This window comes from Nycticebus coucang, chromosome 5, assembly GCF_027406575.1.
Source record: "Nycticebus coucang isolate mNycCou1 chromosome 5, mNycCou1.pri, whole genome shotgun sequence".
NCBI lineage: Eukaryota > Metazoa > Chordata > Mammalia > Primates > Lorisidae > Nycticebus > Nycticebus coucang.
The window spans coordinates 45000007-45023389 of NC_069784.1; the positions used below are offsets into that span (position 1 = coordinate 45000007).

General features: G+C 40.6%; 1 protein-coding gene across 8 annotated transcripts in view; it reads right to left on the reverse strand.

The window, feature by feature from the left end:
* The window catches only part of DENND2C (DENN domain containing 2C), a 98395-nt gene that overhangs the window by 58504 nt on the left and 16508 nt on the right, over positions 1–23383 (reverse strand). For 7 of the 8 annotated variants that reach the window (XM_053590510.1, XM_053590513.1, XM_053590512.1 and 4 more), the window contains one exon: positions 22900–23061. The exons of the other annotated variant lie outside the window; for it this stretch is intronic. The gene's annotated coding sequence lies outside the window, so the exon portion shown is untranslated. The remainder of the gene's footprint in view (positions 1–22899; positions 23062–23383) is intronic. 8 annotated transcript variants of the gene reach the window in all.

A 23383-nucleotide genomic window follows, 5' to 3' on the forward strand; every position in this document is an offset into this window, starting at 1 on the left:
CACCAGAGCGGGCAGGTTCGATTCCAGGCCGGGCCTGCCAAACAGCAATGACAACTATAACCAAAAAAAAAAAAAAAAATAGCTGGGCGCTGTGGCGGGCATCTGTAGTCCCAGCTACTTGGGAGGCTGAGGCAAGAGAATCACTTTAGCCCAGCAGTCAGAGGTTGCTGTGAGCTGTGACGCTACGGCACTCTACCCAAGGCGACAGCTTGAGGCTCTATCTCAAAAAAACAAAGGTCCTGCAGCAGCTGTGGCTCAGTGTGTAGGGCGCCGGCCCCATATACTGAGGGTATACCTGGCCTGGCCAAACTGCAACAACAACAACAAAAAAAGGTCCGTAACGAATTTTAGACATTTTAGATGCACTGAACATAGGCTAGAAAAGATATATCAATTATTCTAAATAAAAATCATTCCTTGAATTCAAGCCAAGACCTTGTAGAACCAGTATTATCTTTCTTTGAACAACAGATTTTGATCAAAAACAAGTTGTCGGGCGGCGCCTGTGGCTCAGTCAGTAAGGCGCTGGCCCCATATACCGAGGGTGGCGGGTTCAAACCCGGCCCCGGCTGAACTGCAACCAAAAAATAGCTGGGCGTTGTGGCGGGCGCCTGTAGTCCCAGCTACTCGGGAGGCTGAGGCAAGAGAATCGCTTAAGCCCAGGACTTGGAGGTTGCTGTGAGCTGTGTGATGCCACGGCACTCTACCGAGGGCCATAAAGTCAGATTCCGTCTCTATAAAAAACAAAAAACAAACAAACAAAAAAAAACAAGTTGTCATGCAACCATATTCTTGTTAAATAATCTGAGAATTCTTCATTGGTAATACATTCAGTCCCCAAGGAATAATTTTACTATTTATTGTAGTTTTACCTTAAATTCTCAGCTTTTATTTTGTCCTGAGAAAAGAAGGGGTTTGGGTACAGATGCCCGCTTACCTCTATGTATGTAGTATGTAGTATGTATGCATATCTGTATGTATGTACTTTACTCTCACTCTCTTGTCCAGGCTAGAGTGCTATGGCATCAGCCAAGCTCACAGAAACCTCAAACTCCTGGGTTCAAGTGATCCTCCTGCTTCAGCCTTCTGAGTAGCTGGGACTACAGGCAACTACCACAACTCCAGCTAATTTTTCTATTTTCAGTAGAGACAGGATCTCACTCTTGCTCAGGCTGTACTCAAACTCCTGAACTCAAGTAATCCTACTAACTTGGCCTCCCAGAGTGTTAGCATTATAGGCGTGAGTCATGGCTCCAGGCCCAGATACCTATTTTTAAATCACCAGTGTCAGATTTAGTCCCAGAATGACTGTTTATCTGAAGAAAATAGTGCCAAAAGGATTCCAACTATTCAGCTACTACAAGGAACACAGGCAAATGGAATAGAACGATTAATGGTGTCACGAGGATGACTTATTTCAGGAAAGAGATAAGGCTAAAGATAAAATCTCATGAAAAGATGATTCCTTCAAAAAGGCAGCACAGCACACAGACAGGAAGATAGTGAATACTATTTACTTTATGCCTACAATGTATAAAGTACATTAATAAATATTATAATACTCTCCTCAGCCATATAAAGTATATGAATTTCTCTGTTGTATTTTTCATATAAAAAAAGGAGATAAATGTACTCAGCAGGGTCCTAACAGAGGGTAGAGCTGAGATTCAGACCTGAATATGACTATTCCATTTGCTTTTTCCACTCAATATTCTATACCGCTTCCTAAACCAACAGCACTGGAAATCAGAAGAAAAGAAGTTTAATTCTAACCCTACAACTCTTTGTTTTTGAGACGGAGTCTCGCTCTGTCGCCCTGGGTAGACTGCAGTGGCATCATCTTAGCTCATCAAACCTTCAATTTTGGAGAATAGTTTTGCCAAATATAGAATTCTTGGGTGAGAGTAATTTTCCTTAATTAGTTTTAGCAGCCATTTTTGTGCTGGTGACCCTATACATAATGTGGCTCTTTTTCTCTCAAGCTGTTTTTAAAGATTAAAAAAATTTATTATTATTATTATTATTTTTTTTTTTTGAGACAGAGCTGTTGCCCTGGGTAGAGTGCTGTGACATCACAGTTCACAGCAACCTCCAACTCTTGGGCTTAGGCAATTCTCTTGCCTCAGCCTCTCGAGTAGCTGGGACTATAGGCGCCTGCCACAATGCCCAGCTATTTTTTGTTGTTGCAGTTGTCATTATTGTTCAAGCTGGCCTGGGCTGGGTTTGAACCTGCCAGCCTCTGTGTATTGTCAGTGCCCTACTCACTGAGCTATGGGCACTGCCCTATTTTTATTTTTTCTTGATTCATAGTCTCACTTTGATGCCCTCGGTAAAGTGCTGTGGTGTCACTGCTCACAGCAATCTCAAACTCTTTGGGCTCAAGTAATTCTCTTGCCTTAGCCTCCCAAGTAGCTAGGACTATAGGTCCCTGTCACAACACCTGGCTATTTTTATTTATTTATTTTATTCCTTTTTATTTTTTGAGACAGAGTCTCACTATGTTAACCTTGGTAGAGTGCCATGGTGTGACAGGTCACAGCAACCTCAAACTCTTGGGCTTAAGTGATTCTCTTGCCTCAGCCTCCTAAGTAGCTGGGACTACAGGCACCCACCACAACACCTGGCTGTTTTTTCTTTTGTTGTAGTTGTGATTATTGTTTAGCAGGCCCGGGTGGGTTTGAACCCACCATTTCCAGTGTATGTGGCTGGTGCCCTAACCGTGGAGCTACAGGTGCCCAGCCACTTGGCTATTTTTAGAGACGGGGTCTAGCTCTTCCTCAGGCTGATCTCTAACTCCTGAGCTCAAGCAATCCAACCGCCTTGGCCTCCCAAAGTGCTAGAATTATAGATGTGAGCCACTGTGCCTGGCCTTATTTTTATTTATTTTTTTAAAGACAGAGTCTCACTGTGTGCCCTGGGTAGAGTACCTGGCATCATTATAGCTCACAGAAATCTCAGTTTATTGAGGTCAGGTGATCCTTTTGCCTCAGCCTCCCAAGTAGCTGGGACTACCGGCACCCGCCACTACACCCAGCTAGTTTTTCTATTTTTAGTAGAGATGGCGTCTCCCTCTTGCTCAGGCCAATCTCAAACTCTTGGGCTGAAGCAATCTGCTTGCCTTGGCCTTCCAAAGAGCCACCTCACCTGGCCCTTATTATTTTTTTTAGAGGCAATGTCTTGCTATGTTGTCCAGGCTGGTCTTGAATTTCTGGGCTCAAGTGATCCTCCTGACACCTGAGTATCTGGGACTATAGGTATGTGCCAGTGAGTCCGGCTTCTACCTGTTTTTAAGATTTTCTTTTTATCTTTGATTTTTAGCAATTTAACCATGATGAGCGTAAATATAATTTTCTTTACATTTATCTTGTTTGAGGTTTGTAGAGCTTCTTTTTATTTTATTTTATTTTTTTAAATGTATTTATTATTAAATCATAGCCATGTACATTAATGCAACCATGGGGCACCATACACTGGTTTTATAGACCATTTGACATATTTTCATCACACTGGTTAACATAGCCTTCCTGGCATTTTCTTAGTTATTGTGTTAAGACATTTATGTTCTACATTTAGTAAGTTTCACTTGTACCCTTGTAAGATGCCCCATAGGTGTGGTCCCACCAATTACCCTCTGTAGAGCCTCTTAAATCTTGGGTTGATGTTTTCCATCAAATCCAATTTTCTTTTCCTGCCCCATTCTCTCCTTGCTTTCCAGGGCTCTAATTACACATTATAGATCCCTTATTCCACAGGTTATTCCTACTGTGTTTAACTTTTTTTCCCTTTTGTTCACCTCTGCTTCAGTTTGAATAAATTTTATCGACCTGTTACTAAGTTCATTACTCATTTCTACTACCAAGCAGAGTTCAATCTGTTCCTTATGTCCATCTAAGAACTTTTATTTCAGCTATTGTACTTTTGGGCTCTTAATTCTGTATTTGGTTCTTTTTTTTTTCTTTTATATTTCCATTTGGTTCTTGAACTACTTCATCTCTTCACCCATTCATTATACAGTAGAACTCAACTACATCCCTACATTAACCACCTCCTTAAGTTGACCTAATTTTCATAGACTGGATGTGTACCGCATGTACATATCAGTACAGTAGGCCTTGTTCCTTATGTTGACCCCCTCCATATATTGACCATTTGTTACAGTTCCTTGGGTGGTCAACTTACAGAGGTTCTACTGTATTTAATTTTTTATTGAATATTATTTAACATATAATAAAGTCCTTGTTTGGCTCGGCGCTCGTAGCACAGTGTTCGGCCACATGCACCAAGGCTGGCAGGTTGAAACCTGGCCCTGGCCTGCTAAACAACAATGATAACTGCAACAAAAAATAGCTGGGCATTGCGGCGGGTCCCTGTAGTTCCACCTACTTGGGAGACTGAGGTAAGAGAATCGCTTAAGCCTAAGAGTTTGAGATTGCTGTGAGCTATGATGCCATAGCACTCTACTGAAAGTGACATAGTAAGACTGTCTCCAAAAAAAAGAAAAAAATATATAGTACTTGTTTGGCTAATTCCACTGAGTCATTATCAGATTTCCTGGTATTAAGTATATTTTCTCTTAATTATGGGTCACATTATTCTATTTCTTCTAATGTTTTGTAATTTTGAATCATATTCTTTTTTTGTGGGGGGTGGGAGACAGAATCTCACTCTGTTACCCTGAGTAGAGGGCCAGGGCATAATAGCTCACAGCAACCTCAGTCTCTTGGGCTCAAGCAATCCTCTTGCCTTGAGTAGCTGGGACTATAGGCACCTGCCACAACACCCGGCTATTTTTAGTAAAGACAGGGTCTCCCTCTTGCTCAAGCTGATCTCCAACTCCTGAGCTTAAGGAATCCTCCTGCCTAGGCCTCCCACAGTGTTAGGATTACAGGTGTGAGCCACCATGCCTGGCCTTAAATCATCTTCCTGAAACTGTCAAAAATAGAGGACAGGTGTTGGCAGCTGCTACCACGCCGCCGTCGCTGTCTAACGCCAGCGCCGCCTCTAGCTTGCCGAGCTCCAGCAGAAGGAGAAGGGGGTAAGTAAGGAGGTCTTTATACCATGGGTCGTACAAAGCAGACTGCCTGCAAATCCACCGGTGGTAAAGCACCCGGGAAGCAACTGGCTACAAAAGCCGCGCGCAAGAGTGCACCCTCTACTGGAGGGGTGAAGAAACCTCATCGCTACAGGCCTGGTACTGTGGCACTCCATGAACTAAGACGTTATCAGAAGTCCACTGAACTTCGGATTTGCAAACTTCCTTTCCAGCGTCTGGTGCAAGAAATTGCTCAGGACTTTAAGACAGATCTGCGCTTCCAGAGCGCAGCTGTTGGTACTTTGCAGGAGGCAAGCGAGGCCTATCTGGTTGGCCTTTTTGAAGACACCCACCTGTGTGCTATCCATGCCAAACGTAATTATGCCAAAAGACATCCAGCTAGCACGCCGCATACATGGAGAACGTGCTTCAGAGTCCACACAATGGGAAAACATTTCATTATAAAAAAAAAAAAAAATTTTCTTCTTCCTGTTATTGGTAGTTCTGAACGTTAGATTTGTTTTTCCCCCCATGGGGTCAAAAGATAAGTATATGATTGCGACCGGAAAAATAGGGGACAGAAATCAGGTATTGGCAGTTTTTCCATTTTCATTTGTGTGTGAATTTTTAATATAAAATGCAGGGATGTGCAGCATTAAAGCGAGTCAAAATGTGTCAGTGAACAAGTTTCAGCAGTTCAACTTTATAACAATTATAAATAAACCTGTTAAATTTTTTTGGACAATGCCAGTATTTGGATTTTTTTTTAAACAAGTAAATTTCTTATTGATGGCAACTAAATGGTGTTTGTAGCATTTTTATCATACAGTAGATTCCATCCATTCCCTATACTCTTCTGCGTTGTCCTACATGCAAGTACGTGTTTTTAATGTTGTCTGTCTTCTGTGCTGTTCCTGTAAGTTTGCTATTAAAATACATTAAACTGTAAAAAACAAACAAAAAACAGAGGACAAGGTATAATTTATGTTTGTTTTACTTATTTCTGAGTATAGCATTTCCTCTGTCTGACAATCAGTATCTGGTAATTGGATTGAGGGGTTGATCATTCAGGTTCCTCCTATGGTCAAACTGAGGCTGAGGCTGGGTGGCTGGTTTATTATAATACGTGAATTCACCAGGAATCAACCAACACTCTAACCTCCAAGCTGCTGTCTTTTTAATCTTGTCATTATTTGAGCTGGAAAGAGCTTGGCTGCAGTTCAGATATTTTTAGTTCATCTTTTGTATTTAATGCTGACAGAGTGTCACTGCACAGTATGTGGAACTACACGATTCTTTTGTGCCTTTCACATCCTCCTGCAATGCTTCTTTCTTAGCAAAAATTGGGAGAAGGAGCCAGGCTAGAACTCCAACTACTCAGGAAGCTTAGGCAGGAAGACGGCTGGAGGCCAGGAGTTTAAGACCAGTCTGGATAACATAGCGAAACCCCATTTCTAAAAGAAATGAAAAAAATTAGCTGGGCCTGGTAGTACATGCTACTTGGGAGAATCATTTAAGCTTAGGAGTTTAAGGCTATAGTGAGGTATACGTATGATCACACCATTGCACTCCAGTCTGGGTGACAAAGGGAGATTCCATGAATTTTTTTTTTTTAAGAGATGGGTCTCACTCTGTTGCCCTGGGTAGAGTGCCATGGCGCGTCATCGTAGCTCACAGCAACCTCAAACTCTGGGGCTTGAATAATCCTCTTGCCTTGGCCTCCCAAGTAGCTGGGATTATAGGTGCTCAACACAACACCCAGCTAGTTTTTCTATTTTTAGTAGAGATGGAGTGTCGCTTTTGCTCAGGCTGGTCTTGAACTCCTGAGCTCAAGCAATCCACCTACCTCCACCTTCCAGAATGCTAGGATTACAGAAAAAAAAATGTTTTTTTAATTGGGAAAAGGAGACACAGCAGATAATTTCCTGGGCCAAGTGGTCTGTTTTTGCACTTGGGATTCGTACAGATTCCAGTTCAACAGTCCACACTGTTAACTAAAGCTTGGTTGATTTCCCCTTGGCTCCATAAAGTCTCATCATCTATGTTAAGGCTACTTGTATCTAGATTCTAGACCACATGCTTCACCCCAGGTATAAAAGGTGCTGTGTCTCTCTACTCAATCATGAGGGGGCTCATTTCACTTTGGAATTCAGTTCATCCAAGTTTCCTTGTATCCACTGCCATTCACTAGCTCCAGTGAAAAACACATGATTTTTATTTTGTCTACCATGTAGGATGTTCTTGTTACTATGGGAGTAAAAGTCTTTTAAGTCCTTCTACATCCTAAATGGAAGTCTTAAAACTGTTCAAGGAAATAAAATAGTTTCTAGCTGAAAAAGTCAGAATATATTACATGTAAGTATTGCTTTAGAAATATTAATTTCAGGGGTGGGTGTGTGGATGTCTGTGCATGTGTGTGGCTAATTACAAATGTACTGACTACGTTGAGTTATGATAAAAAAAATTCTAGAAAGCTTCTGTTCTAGATATATTTGAGTCCACATAGTTGCTAGGCAAAGAGTTTAGAGAAAAGATCTTGGGCGGTGCCTGTGGCTCAGTGAGTAGGGCGTTGGCCTCATATACCGAGGGTGGTGGGTTCCAACTGAGCCCCGGCTAAACTGCAACAAAAAAATAGCCGGGTGTAGTGGCGGGCGCCTGTAGTCCCAGCTACTCGGAAGGCTGAGGCAATAGGATCGCCTAAGCCCAAGAGGTAGAGGTTGCTGTGAGCTCTTCCTTAATAAAAAATAAAAATAAATAAATAAATAAATAAAAGAAAGAAAAGATCTTTAAAGCGAATAGTCTACTGCTAGATCAAATCATGAACTGAAATTGTTCAGAAACCCAAAGGCTTTTACATGTCAACCCAGAACAAAATAAGTCCCTAGATAAATATTTTAAAAAACATAAATTATCACAGTAAGCAACTGCTATTATAGAAGAGTAAAACATATCCCAGATATTTTAGTAATAGCCTTTGATTTTTTATTAAAGCTAGTTCTGTACTAAAATTCAATTTGGTGCTTACTGATTGCCTTTATTAGGTTGAGACTGCAGAGAAAGCTTCTGAAGAGAATATGGGCCTTTTATGTTTGCCTTCTTTAATAAAAATATTTTTTAAATCTCTTTTTTTTAGAAAGCAAGAAAAAGACAAGAAGATTCTCTGAATGTAGGAAAGCTATTCTTAAGTAAAAAGAATTGCTTTGAGGTGGCACCCATAGCTCAGTGGGTAGGGTGCTGGCCACATACACCGAGGCTGGCAGGTTCGAGCTTGGCCTGGGCCAGCTAAAAACAACAACAATGACAACTGCAACAAAAAAATAGCCAGGCATTGTGATGGGCGCCTGTAGTTGAAGCTACTTAGGAGGCTGAGGCAAGAGAATCTCTTGAGGCCAAGAGTTTGAGGTTGCTGTGAGCTGTGACGGCATGGCACTCTACCCACGGCAACAGCTTAAGACTCTGTCTCAAAAAAAAAAAAAAAAAAAAAAGAATTGCTTTGAACTCAGAAATCAGTGAGACAAACCATAGAAACAGGTATGCCATAAAACATAGATGGAGATCATATTATTTAATTTATAAGGGAGATATAAAGAAAGCAGGCCTTGGAGCCAGTCGCTTGGATTTAAATCCTTTGCAACTTACTTTAAGTTTACTCTAAACCTCTCTGAGCTTTGATTTCCTCAACTAAACAAGGGAATAAGACTCACCAGTTATTGGGATAAGCAAATGAAATAATATACAAAATGTCTTACACAAAGCCAGTGCTACTAATGGTTATGACATTATCATAGGTTATTAAATATCATAGGTGTAAGGATGTCAGTACACATCCCCACCAATTTAACTTCCCAAATGCCTCACTGTTAATTTCTATCCCCATCACAGAGACCTTAATTCACGCCCTTCTCATCCTTCTCCTAGCACCACCGCGCCATAGCCTCCTATATGGCCTACCTGCCTTCAATCTTCACCCTGTTCCGATATTGTTGCCAGAGTGCTACTTCTAAAACTTAGATATGACCAAGTCACAAAGCAGTTAAAACCCTTTAGTTTGGATTTCTCCATAATCTACCCAGGTGGTTAGCAAAACATACTCACAAGGAATAATAGACTTTGAATAATAGGACCAAAGTTCTGTTATTGAACCTTGTCAAAATTGAATAATACACATCACCTCCATTTACAGAAGTAAATTAAATTAATGGACATAATTTCCTCAATATTAAGTTTTTCCTCTACAAACTCATTTTAAATTTTGACCCTTGTTGCTATTATATTTATGGTGTAAGTCAATACTAACATAATGGCAAAACAAAAAAAATATGCAGTCAATAAGTATCAATGAAAAAATTGGGAAAAGCCAACCATGCAGAGTTTTAAAGCTTTTAAAAAAAGTCATAGGGCTGGGCAGGGTGACTTATACCTGTAACCACTCTGGAAGCCTGAAGGGGGAGGATCGCTTGAGCCCAGGACTTTGAGACCAGTCCTGGGCAATACAGTGAGACGGTGTCTATGCCTGGAGTCCCAGTTACTGAGGTTGAGACCGGAGAATCAGTTGAGCCTAGGGGTTTGAGGTTGCAGTGAATATGCTACTGTATTCTAGCATGAGCAACAGAGTAAGACACAGTCACACACACACAAACACACACAGTCCATATGCCTTAACATGACACAAAGTTCTTTCGCCCTCTGATTCTAGCTTTGACTCTTGCACTGCCTTGCTCACCTGTTACACAAATTCCAATAACGCCATATAATTTACAACTACTAGCAGTCTAGAGCTATGATGCTCAAGTTACACAGAGTTCAGATACCACCAGATTTGGTTCTTGGCTATATAAACGTATGTCAAATTACTTAACCTTTCTAAGCTTGCTTCTTTATCTGTACAATGATCACGATGATCATAGATAATATTTACTAAGCCCTTAATATGAGCCAGGCACAGTTCCACTCATTTTATTGATATTAATTCTGACTACATCAGGTACTTTCAAGAACAGTTGATAGTTTCTCTGCGAAAAACATAGCAGTTTTCCCAGAGCGAGTCACTCTTTCTGTGTACTTCCATTACACCTATTAGCATACTATACCCCTTTTCCAATTTTGAATCCCCCTTATAGCAAATATTTCCATATATCTTTGCTATCATCTCAAGAATCTTAATACTCTGGAGTCATTCTTGCTGGGGATACTTAGAAAAAGAGGAAATTCAGTTTGAGACTGAAAGGAAAATAGCACAAATAATCAGAAATAAGTAAATGCTTCTGTCATGCTGTCTTAGAAGACCTAAAGTAAACCTAAATCTCAGAATGTCACTCTTGTACTTGTTACAGCAGAGGATGCTAAAGTCAGTGTCAAGAAAAAAGTGAACATAATAAACTCTGTTCAGGGCCAGGCATGATGGCTCACACCTGTAATCGTAGCACTATGAAGACCGAGGTGGGTCGAAAGCCTGAGCTCAGAAGTTCAAGACAAGCCTGAGCAGGAGTGAGACCCCATCTCTACTAAAAATAGAAAAACTAGCTGGGCGTGTGGTGGGCACCTGTAGACCCAGCTACTCAGGAGGCTGAGGCAAGAGGATTGCTTGAGCCTAAGACTTTGAGGTTGCTGTGAGCTATGATGACACCACGACACTCTACCCAGGGCACAGTGTGAGATGCTATCTCAAATAAATAAATAAATAAACAAACAAAAAGAAAAAGAAAAATTCTGCTTAGGAAGATGGGTGAGAATCTGGACTGTTTGCATTATCTTTTTATGCAATCTGAAGAGAAACCAGAGTATGCATTATCTTTTTAAAAAAATTTCTATGAAGCATATTTATTTATATTAAAATATTAATATATTATTTAATGTGAAAGCCTCTGGGTAATTTTTAATGAGGCCCACAGGAATAAATATTGCATAAATTTCTATATTAAATTTATCTAAAGGTATTTTAAAGCAAATCATAAAGGACCAAACCAATAGAGAAAAAAAGCAAGCATTAAACTGGCATTACTTTTCAAACCTCTATCATCTTGTTGGCTGTTCCTTGAATAACAAATCTTCAAAGCAAGCACGTACAGGGTATCAGCCTTTTTTCCTCACTCCTATCAGAGGAAACAGCCTCATATGTTGCTAAAAGTGGTTCCCAAAATAGCAAAGAAACTCTAAAGGATCCTAGTATTACTCATAATACATAATATAAGTTTCTCAAGCAGTTATTATACCTAAAAGCAAAGTAAGAAATATGAAAGATTCTTAAAAGAATAAATTTAATTCTTTCAGATTCTATCTGTTGAGATAGTTGTCAATGGAATATTTTCAGGGTTTTTTAAAAATGAAAGAATGAAAAATTATACTTGGGTGGCGCCTGTGGCTCAGTGAGTAGGGTGCCGGCCCCATATACCGAGGGTGATGGGTTCAAGCCCAGCCCCAGCCAAACTGCAACAAAAAAATAGCCGGGCGTTGTGGCGGACGCCTGTAGTCCCAGCTGCTCGGGAGGCTGAGGTAAGAGAATCGCGTAAGCCCAAGAGTTAGAGGTTGCTGTGAGCCGTGTGACGCCACAGCACTCTACCCTCGGGCGGTACAGTGAGACTCTGTCTCTACAAAAAAAAAAAAAAAAAAGAAAAATTATACTTGATACACAGATCATATTCAGAACTTTGAGGCGCAAGTCAAAGAATCAGAATAATGCTGACTTCGTAATTGTGTGACACAATTTGGTTATCTATATTATTCATAAAATGTTCAAAATGACAATTCCTCCATTTTGCTGTTCACTGATTCTAATAGATAGTACTGAAAGCTTTATTTGCCACAGTCATATGGCCCCAAGAGATATCCCCCAAACTCACTCAAAAGTAATTCCTGTTGGTTCCACCTTCTAAACAAATCTGACCCCAACCACTTACCATCTTTACCCAGGCCACCATCATTTCTTTTTCTGTCATATTTGATTTCAACTCATTTTTTACCTTCCCTGTCTATCTTATCTAAAATAATGCTTCTTTCCCCTACCTGATTCTCTATACCCTTACTCTGCTATATTTCTCCACAGAGCTTATCATTCATCTGAAATTCTATTATTTTTGTTGGTTTATTTACTGTTTGTCTCCCCCATTAGAATGTAAGCTTTTTTACTACTGTATCCTCAGGACCTAGAAGAGTGTACACCATATAATAATCCTTCAGTAAATATTTGTTGAATGAATGACAAAATCCTGAATATAAGAATGTTTAAACAGCAAAGATTTATGAAAACTTTGCCACAACTATTACTCTTAAGTGCCTTGAAGCTGCCCTATTTGTAGAATGGAAAGCATCTTGGAATATTTTAAGTATAAATGAATAACACCTTAATAATCTATTTAAATGGTAATTTGCACCACAATAGGGAGAATGGTTTTGTACATTTATTATTTGCCAGGTACTATTCACATAATGTGATACAATCCTCTCAACTATCCTTAGTGCAAGGTATCTTTATTTTCTAGACAAGGAAAGGGAGGCTACCCTTAGGAAAGTTAGATGACTTTCTAAGGTCATATACATTGTTATAACTAGAAAAGCTAGAATTTAATAGTACATATCATACTATGTTCAGAATAGAAAGACATTTTCAGAAGGGGCACTAAGTGAGGGGTCTCTAACTTTGATCTCATATTCCTATGAAGATTCCAGGCATGGTGGCTAGTACCTATAATTCCAGAACTTTGGGAGGCTAAGGTGGGAGGATCATTGGAGGCCAGGAGCTCAAGACCAGCCTGGGCAACATGGTAAACCCCTGTCTCTACAAAAATAAAATAAAATAATTAAAATAATTTTTAAAATGTAAAAACTCTTACGACAAAAAAAATTGATTCGTATTTATTTATAAGTTATAAACATACACAGGGTGAACATCAAGTTCAGGTACAATTTACCATGTTAATGTGACTCTAGAGGCTAACCTCATTCTATTAATCTTTTATTTAGAATAAATGTTATATTTCAGCCCAAGGATGTGATTGGTTAAAAAAGCACAAGCCGGGCGGCTCCTGTGGCTCAGTCGGTAAGGCGCCGGCCCCATATACAGAGGGTGGCGGGTTCAAACCCGGCCCCGGCTGAACTGCAAACCAAAAAATAGCCGGGCGTTGTGGCGGGCGCCTGTAGTCCCAGCTACTCGGGAGGCTGAGGCAGGAGAATCCCTTAAGCACAGGAGTTGGAGGTGGCTGTGAGCTGTGCGATGCCATGGCACTCTACCAAGGGCCATAAAGTGAGACTCTGTCTCTACAAAAAAAAAAAAAAAAAGCACAAGCCATTCATATGCTGTCTCCAGGAAAAGCTTCTAACCTTGAAGGACAAATCAAGACCCACGGTTAAGGGATGGAAAACAGTATTTCAGGCAAATAAAAATCAAGAAAAGAGGTGTTGCAATCTTATTATCAGATACAAATGTATTGAAAGCAACTAAAGTTAAGAAAAAAAAGATGGTGGGACTGCAAATCAATTCAGCCTCTTTGGAAAGAAGCATGGAGAATCTTCAAAGATCTCAAATTAGATCTTCCTATTTGACCCCACAATCCCCCTACTAGGTATCCACCCAAAAGAAAAACATCATTTTATCATAAGGACATTTGCACTAGATTGTTTATTGTAGCTCAATTTACATTTGCCATGACAAGGAAACAACTTAAATGCCCGTCAACTCAGAAATGGATTAACAAATTGTGGTACATGTACACCATGGAATACTATTCAGCCATAAAAAGACGGTGAGTTCACATCTTTTGTAATATCCTGGATGGAGTTGAAACACATTCTTCTTAGTAAAGTATCACAAGAATGCAATGTATTTAATACTAATATGAAGCCAGTAGACAATCTAAGAGGGAGAAAAACTCATTTTAATTCTAGTTGGGTGTAAGGGGATTGGGGTTCTCTCACTGAATGAGCATGGGGTGGGGGTGTTTGGCACACCTTTTGTGTGTGGGACATGAGCACAAGAGGGACTCTACCTAACCAAATCAAATATTTGGACCTAGTTGTTTGTACCCTCACATTAACCTGAAAAAAAAAAAAAAGAACACCCCCAACATTTCAATAACATTTAACTAAATTTACTTAAGAAAAACTAATGTAAAAAGGTATTTCAAAAAAAATGAAACATAGGCCAGGCATGGTGGCTCCACGTCTGTAGTCCTAGAACTCTGAGAGGCTGAGATAGGTAGATCCCTTGAGGACAGGAGTTTGAGATCACCCTGAGCAAAAGGAAGACTTTGTCTCTACTAAAAATAGAAAACCTAGCTGGGCATCACCACGGGTGCCTGCAGTTCCAGCTACTCAGGAGGCTCAGGCAAGGGGATGGCCTGAGCTCAAGAGTTTGAGGTTGCTGTGACAATACCCAGAGCACACAGTGAGAAAACAAAACAAAAAAGAAATACATATAGTTTAATCCTAACTAAAAAATATTTTCCAAACAGTCTAATGATATGGTTCATTACCCACACCACTGTTCCTGTCCCATAAAGCTATATGTTAATAGGAGAGGTATTTAATGTCATCTAACAGCATGACTGAGGTCAAGGCAGTGCTCTCGGACTAATTCAGTCTTACAGTACTCATATTTCATATCAGCAGTGGAAGCTAATTACCAATATCCAAATAGAAGGTGTAGAGAGAACGTCCAGGAGGATAAGAGGTAAACTTGCATTGCAATGTGATTACAAATAATAATTATTTCTAAGTGCTTGCATGTGTTAAGTACCATGCTAAGTACCTACTTTTATTACTGCATTTAATTCTCACAACAACCCTGAGGGATAGTTATTACTCTTATAATAGTAGAAAGTTTTATTCTTTTGTGCATGAGGAAGCTGAAGCTGAACTAGTTAAGAAAGAAAACACAAACCTAACTCAGCTTTACTCCAAAGACAGTGTGCTTAACCATTATGTATTACTTGTTTAGTAACAGGCTAGACGGATAGGATAGCCTAGTAATAGAGAGGGTAGACATAACAATAACATAAGCTCATATAACAGGATGTCAACTGCAACTTTTTCTGTTTTGTCTGAGCTCCAGGGACCTCAAAGGACAAAATCAAAACAAGAGGAGTCAAATGCTCCTCATATTCTAAGAGCAAGTAGCAGGCTTATTAAGTGGGATAGCTTGCAAGATGAACAGAGAAGTTAAAAAAACCAAAACAAACAACAACTGGCTCAGCTGACATCAGTTCATTATTTTTCTCAAGGCTTTAGAACAGAAGAATTACAATTCATTAATTGTGAGGATTACAAGGGATGCTAGGACTTCACTGAAGACACTAGGCGCTAAGCATTCCCCTTCCGCTAAAAGGGAAAGGGGGAGGTACTTCCTGTCTCCCCCAAGTCAAGGGACTGGAATCTCAAGATAACTCGGAGTGCTTAACATGTATCCCCAGAATTATGGAAGTATGGGGGCACAGGGGCTGATATCAGACTCTTGCGTGGGGGATGAAAAGGGCTGGCTCATAGATAAATTTTAAAGACAGCTTAGGTACAACAATCACATGAAAAGTTTCAGCAGAAGAAAAAGTTACAAAATGCCGCAATATGGAAAATTACATATAACACTAATAACATGAAACTTTTAGAATTTTATCACATTTTTAATGCAATGTTACTATTCATATAATTAAATAAAATACCGCTTAATCTTTTTGAACTAATTATTCCTTTTAAAATTCCAAGTAGTGTACTGGCTATTAGAGGTTTTTTTCTGATTCCAAATTAAAACAAAGTACTATTTTTTCAAGTTCTTTAGAGTATGACAGTGGTGCTTTGACAGGGATTGCATTAAATCTGTAGATTGCTTTGGGTATTACGATTCGATTTTTGACATGAGGAAAACACCCCTGGCAATTGAAGCAACACTCAAAATATATTACTGGGATTTGATCAAGCTACAAAGCTTCTGCACTGCTAAGGGCACTGCAACAAAAGCAAACAGACAGCCTTCTGAATGGGAGAAGAGTTTTACATGTTATGATTCTGACAAAGGTCTAATAACTAGAATCTACAGAGAACTCAAATTAATCTACACAGAACTCAAATTAATAAGAAAAGATCAAACAACTCCATTTCTTTTTGAGCGAGAGACTTGAACAGAAAGTTCTGAAGATGACAGGCAAATGGCCTAAAAACACATTAAAAAATGCTCATCATCTTTAATCAGAGAAATGCAAATCAAAATCGCTTTTAGATATCACCTAACTCCAGTAATATTAGCCCATAAAATCCCAAAACTGAAGATATTTGTGTGGATACAGAGAGAAGGGAACACTTCTACACTGCTGGTGGGATTGCAAACTAATACAGCCTTTTTGGAAAAAACTATGGAGAATTCTCAAGGTTCTAAAAGTTGACCTTTTGGGCGGTGCCTGTGGCTCAGTCGGTAAGGCGCCGGCCCCATATACCGAGGGTGGCGGGTTCAAACCCGGCCCCGGCCAAACTGCAACCAAAAAGCAACCAAAAAATAGCCGGGCGTTGTGGCGGGCGCCTGTAGTCCCAGCTACTTGGGAGGCTGAGGCAAGAGAATCGCTTAAGCCCAGGAGTTGGAGGTTGCTGTGAGCTGTGTGAGGCCATGGCACTCTACCGAGGGCCATAAAGTGAGACTCTGTCTCTACAAAAAAAATAAAAAATAAAATAAAAGTTGACCTTCTATTTGATCCTGCAATTCCATTACTAGAAATCTACCCAGAAGAACAAAAATCATTTTACAACAAAGACATCTGCACCATAATGTTTACTGCAGCCCAATTCATAATTGCCAAGTTGTGGAAGCAGCCCAAATGCCCATCAACCCATGAATGGATTAATAAATCCATAAAAGAGGATGGGGACTTTACATTATTTATATTTACCTGGATGGAGCTGAAAGACATCCTTCTTAGAAAAATACCTCAAGACTGGAAATAAAAGTATCCAATGTACTCAATATTATTATGAAACCCAATATAAAAACACACAGGCGGTGCCTGTGGCTCAGTGAGTAGGGCACCGGCCCCATATATTGAGGGTAGTGGGTTCGAACCCAGCTAAGGCCAAACTGCAACAACAACAACAAAGAATAGCCGGGAATTGTGGCGGGCGCCTGTAGTCCCAGCTACTCGGGAGGCTGAGGCAAGAGAATCATCTAAGCCCAAGAGCTGGAGGTCGCTGTGAGCTGTGATGCTAACAGCACTCTATTGAGGACGACAAAATGAGACTCTGTTAAAAAAACAAAGAAACAAACAAACAAACAAAAACCACTTACACTCTGTTACGAATGACAAAAGACAAATATAGTCTAATAAGGTGAAGGAGAGGAGGAGGAAGGGAAAGATAGGTGTTCGGTGGGTGGGGGAGGGCATTTGACAGGATCCTGACTAATGTGCACAATGTAAGGGTATATTTCTAAACAACTAAGAGTAAACTATAAATGTCTTACCACAAAAAATAAGTGAGGTGATCGTTATATTAATCATTTTGATTTAAGTATTCCACATTGTATATCAAATCATCACATTGTACCCCACACATACATACAGTTATGATTTAATAAAAAAAATTTTTTTTGAGAGTCTCACTATGTCACCCTCCATAAAGTGCCGTCGCGTCACAGCTCACAGCAACCTCAACCTCACTCTCTTGCCTCAGTCTCCCAGGTAGCTAGGACTATGGGCGCCCACCATAACGCCCAGCTATTTTTTTTTTTTTTGTAGTTGTCATTGTTGTTTAGCAGGCCCTGGCTGGGTTTGAACCTGCCAGCCTCAGTATATGTGGCTGGCACCCTAAACACTAAGCTACGGGCGGTGAACCTAATAAAAAAATAAAAGAAAAACCCTTTACCATAAAATAGAGCTGGGAGAGCAGAGAGAGAAAGAAGGAGGGAGGGGTGAGGAAAGGAAGTCAAGAGAGAAAGGAGGAGGGAGGGGAGTGGGGCCTTGGTGTGTGCCACACCTTTTGGGGGCAAGAGGGACTTTACCTAACAAATGCAATCAGTGTAACCTGGTCTATTGTACCCTCAATGAATCCCTAAAATAAAAAAAATAAAGAAAAAGAAATAGAGCTGGGTATGGTAGGTAGCTCACACCTATAATACGACTGATTTGGAAAGCTGAAGCAGGAGGATTGCTTGAGGCCAGGAGTTTGAGAAAAGCTTGGGTAACACAGTGAGATCCAGTCTCTAAAAAATGAAAAAATCAGCCAGACATGGTAACCTGTGCCAGTAGTTACAAGCTGAGGCAGGAGGATGACTTGAGCCCAGGAGTGTGAGGTTGCTGTAAGCTATGATGATGCTACTTCACTCCAACCTGGGTGTCTAAGCATAACTCTATCAAAAAAAAAATAGAGTAAAAAGAATAAAAATCATAAAGTACTGCTACCACTTAAAAATTCTAAAAATGGAGAAAACAGGCTAAAATACCTGTAAGTCTACCACCTAAGTTTAAACACTGGTATATTTTGGCGTACTTCCTGTCTTTTTTCAAAAGTGTATTTCTATGTAGTGGGAATTATAGTGTATACATAATTATCCTACTTTTTTTACTCAGAGTTATATAAAAAGATGCAAATGTCAAGAATTTCGAACAATAGACACCATAGGCTGTCCCCAAAACATACATTCATACCCACTATACAATATAACTTCCTATTTAGTTCTAAAGCTAAAAAACTAAAAGACTTCTCAAGTTCTCAAATTATAGTCTTTGCATATTTTATCTTACTTGACAGTACAAAAGCAATGAAAGTAAAACTGCAGTAACGTGGTTATCAAACGAATGTCTCATATCCCTTAAAGTACCATTTTTTGTTTTTATTTATTTATTTATTTATTTTTTTGTAGAGACAGAGTCTCATTTACGGCCTTCAGTAGAGTGCCATGATGTCACAGGACTCACAGCAACCTCTAGCTCCTGGGCTTCAGCAATTCTCCTGCCTCAGCCTCCCGAGTAGCTGGGACTACAGGCGCCTGCCACAACGCCCGGCTATTTTTTGGTTGCAGTTCAGCCGGGGCTGGGTTTGAACCCGCCACCCTCAGTATATGGGGCCGGCGCCTTACCGACTGAGCCACAGGCGCGGCCCTGTTTTTATTTTTTTTTTTAAGAGACAGGGTTTGTCATTCTGTCGCCCAAAACAGAGTGCCATGGAGAGATCATAGCTCGCTGCAGCCTCATACTCATGGGTTCAAGCAATCCTCCAAGTAATTAGGACTATGGGCATGTACTACCACACTTAACTAATTAAAAACAAATTATTTTGTGGGGGCTGCCTGTAGCTCAAAGGAGTAGGGCGCGGCCCCATGTGCCAGAGGTGGTGGGTTCAAACCCAGCCCCAGCCAAAAACTGCAAAAAAATTATTTTGTAGTTTCAGCACCCACAGGACAGTGGTTACAGCGCCAGCCACATATACCCAGGCTGGCAGGTTCGAACCCGGCCCAGGCCAGCTAAACAACAACGACTGTAACAAAAAATAGTCAGGCGTTGTGGCGGACACCTATAGTCCCAGCTATTTGGGAGGCTGAAGTAAGAGAATCGCTTACGCCCAAGAGTTTGAGGTTGCTGTAAGCTGTGCCACCACGACACTCTGCTGAGGATGACATAGTGAGACTCCATCTCAAAAAAAAAATTATTTTGTAGAGACAGGGGTTTACTTTGTTGCCCAGCCTGGTCTTGAACTCCTAGCCTCAAGTGATCCTCCCACTTCAGCCTCCTAAAGGGTGGGGGTTACAGGCGTGAGCCACTGCCCCTGGCCTCAAAGTAGTTTAAAACATAGGAAGTATTAGGTCTACAATATTAATATTAACCCTCTGATCCAACAATATCATTTAGAAGCAACTAAAGACATTACTGAGATCAAAAACCTGCTCTTCTCATCTCCTGAACAGTCTGGAGGAGACGAGAAGGATCAGAATAAGGCAGGCATACATGCCAGGACAGGGTTAGGAGAGCGTCTGTGTAGGGTGGCTGCCCACTGTGGCCTATCAGGGCCCATTCCAGGTTCAGAGGGGGACCCACAGAGGGTTAGCTCAGCATGAAATGTGTTAGCATGTAGTATTTTCAGCTACTTTCTATTGTTATGAAATATTGTACTAAAAAAAAAAAAAAAAGATGAGGCAGAGGCGGCACCTGTGGCTCAAAGGAGTAGGGCGCTGGCCCCATTTGCCAGAGGTGGTGGGTTCAAACCCAGCCAAAAAAAAAGATGAAGCAGAGATTTGTGCGCAGGTATAGAAAGATGTCCAAAATAACAGTGGGAAAAGAAGGGGAAAAACAGTTTCTCTAGGATGATTCATTTTTTATAGACTTTTTAAAAAGCACATATATATATCAACAATAATGAGGATCTGGATGCTATACAAACAACTCCTATCCTCTATTAAGCCCCCTTTCGTCAAATGGGGTGTGGATGGGCTAGAATTCTCATCTTCCTCAAATTGGAAGAAGCGGGTGGACCATCCTTGGTATCAGTGGGGGATTGGTTGCAGGACCTCCCCTAATTTCAAAATCCACTGATGTTGTCCCTTATACCTATGGCTCAGTGAGCAGGGTGCCGGCCCCATATGCCGAGGGTGGCAGGTTCAAACCCAGCCCCGGCCAAACTGCAACAACAACAACAACAAAAAAAAATAGCTGGGTGTTGTGGCGGGTGCCTGTAGTCCCAGCTACTTGGGAGGCTGAGGCAAGAGAATCGCTTAAGCCCAGGAGTTGGAGGTTGCTGTGAGCTGTGTGACGCCACGGCACTCTACCGAGGGCAATAAAGTGAAACTCTGTCTCTACAAAAAAAAAAAAAAAAAATGGTATAGTGTTTGCATATGGCCTATATAATATACATATTCCCATGTACTTTTTTTTTTTTTTTTAAGATGTCTCCCTTGTTGCCCAGGCTGGGATGAAGTAGCTAGTCACAGGCACTATCATTAGGCACTACGGACTCCCAACTCCTGGACTCAAGCGATCCTGTTACCTCAGCCTCCTGTGTGCTGGGATCGTAGGTGCCATACCCCTGTACCAGCTACTTCCTATATACTTTAAATCACCTCAAGATTACTTACAATATTCAATAATGTAAATGGCATATAAATAGTTGCTATACTGTATTGTTTAGGACGTAATAATGAGAAAAAAGTCTGTACATGTTCAGTACAGATACAACCATCTGATTTTTTTCCCAAATATTTTCCAACCACGCTTGGTTGAATCCATGTATGCAAAACCCAAGCATACAAGCACTGGGAGGCTGAGGCGGGTGGATTGCCTGAGTTCACAGGTCCCAGACCAGCCTGGGCCAAAGCAAGACATCATTTCTAAAAACAGCTGGGTGTTGTGGCAGGCGGCTGTAGTCCCAAATACTTGGGAGGCTGAGGCAAGAGAATAGCTTATGCCCGAGAGTTTGAGGTTGCTGTGAGCTATGACACTACAGCACTCTACTGAGGGCGACAAAGTGAGATTCTGTCTCGAAAACAAAACAAAACAAACCCCCCCAAGCAAACAGAAGGCCTATTGTATATGGTCAATTGTGCCTTAAAGTGTTTTGTTTTTTTTTTTTCACATTATTACTTTTAATGTTAAACCAGGATCTATCTGGACAAGCCTATCTGGACACACTGGTTCACGCCTGTAATCCTAGCACTCTGGGAGGCTGAGGTGGGTGGATCAACTGAGCTCAGGAGTTCCAGACTAGCCTGAGAAAAGAGTGAGAACCCTGTCTCTACTAAAAATAGGGAAAAAAAACTAGCTAGGCATCATGGTGGGCACCTGTAGTCCCAGCTACATGGGAGGCTGAGGCCAGAGAATTGCTTGAACCCAGGAGTTTGAGGTTACTGTGAGCTATGATACCATGGCACTCTACCCAGGATGCCAGAGTGAGACTTTGTCTCAAAAAAAAAAAAAAAATATATATATATATATACACACATATATGCATGAAAATAAAATACAAACAACTTATATGACACAGCTGTCCTGTAAGTCTTACATATATGCATATATATAAAACCAAAGGCAGTTAATTATTAAGTTAAATTATTAACAAATGAGAAGGCATCTACAAAAAGAATAATATTTGCATTCCTGGCAAATACAAACGAGCAACAAATATTTATGAAGTACTTGTTCGGTGCATGATTTTCTAAAGCCTGTAAATACTTAAAAATGTAACACATAGCCAATACAATCTGGCAAGAGAAGGAAATAAAGGGCATCCAAATAGGGGTAGAGGAGGTCAAACTCTTGCTCTTTGACAATATGATTGTATACTTAGAGAACCCCAAAGACTCAACCACAATACTCCTGGAAGTGACCCAAAAATACAGTAATATCTCAGGATATAAAATCAATGTCCACAAATCAGTAGCCTTTGGATATGACAATAACAGCCAAGATGAGAAGCTAATCAAGGACACAATTCCCTTCATAAGTGGCTTCCCCCCTCCACAACAAAGAAATACCTAGGAATATACCTAACAAAAGAGGTGAAGGACCTCTACAAAGAAAATTACGAAATCCCAAGGAAAGAAATAGCAGAAGATATTAACAAATGCAAGAATATACCATGCTCATGGCTGGAAAGAATCAAAATTGCCAAATTGTCTATACTTCCCAAAGCAATCTACAGATTCAATGCAATCCCCATTAAAAGAACATCATCGGCTTGGCGCCTATAGCTCAGAAGCCAGGGTACCAGCCACATACATCAGAGCTGGCAGGTTCAAATCCAGCCCGGGCCTGCCAAACGACAATGACAACTACAACCAAAAAATAGCCGGGTGTTGTGGTGGGCACCTGTAGTCCCAGCTACTTGGGAGGCTGAGGCAAGAGATGTAAAGTTTCCACAATGAGGTATTTTCAAAAGACTAGGTCATGTTTGCCTCTCGCGGGCCTGCTTACCTTCTTGTCCTTGAAACAAGAAAAGGAGTCCTCAGATGAATGAGAAGGAAGAAGGGGCTCCAGTGGATACGAGTTCTTTTATCTTGTCCTTGGTAACTTAAACTGAGCATTGTTTTTCTGTCACAGATGGTTTCCTCATGACACTCGTTTCAACATGTAAACCTGTGTGTGAAATCCTGCTTTCTGAATGCAGAGCAAAGCGGTAGGAAACCCAGCATTGCACTATGCTGTCCCTTCCAACTACACACATTACGCATGAGGCACATGCCACAATAAACACTTGTTAGTAAAAAGCTGTCTACTGGAAACTTCAGTAAAGCTCAAGAAGGTTAAAGTTCAACATTTTTTACATACATTTAACATATATTAATAAATATAAGGCTAAGAGCTGTCAGCCTAATTTGCAGAAGCAGAACCTCTGACCAGAAGGCACATGGATATAGGTTTGTTCTTTCATGGTACACAACTAGCTTCAATATGGAAA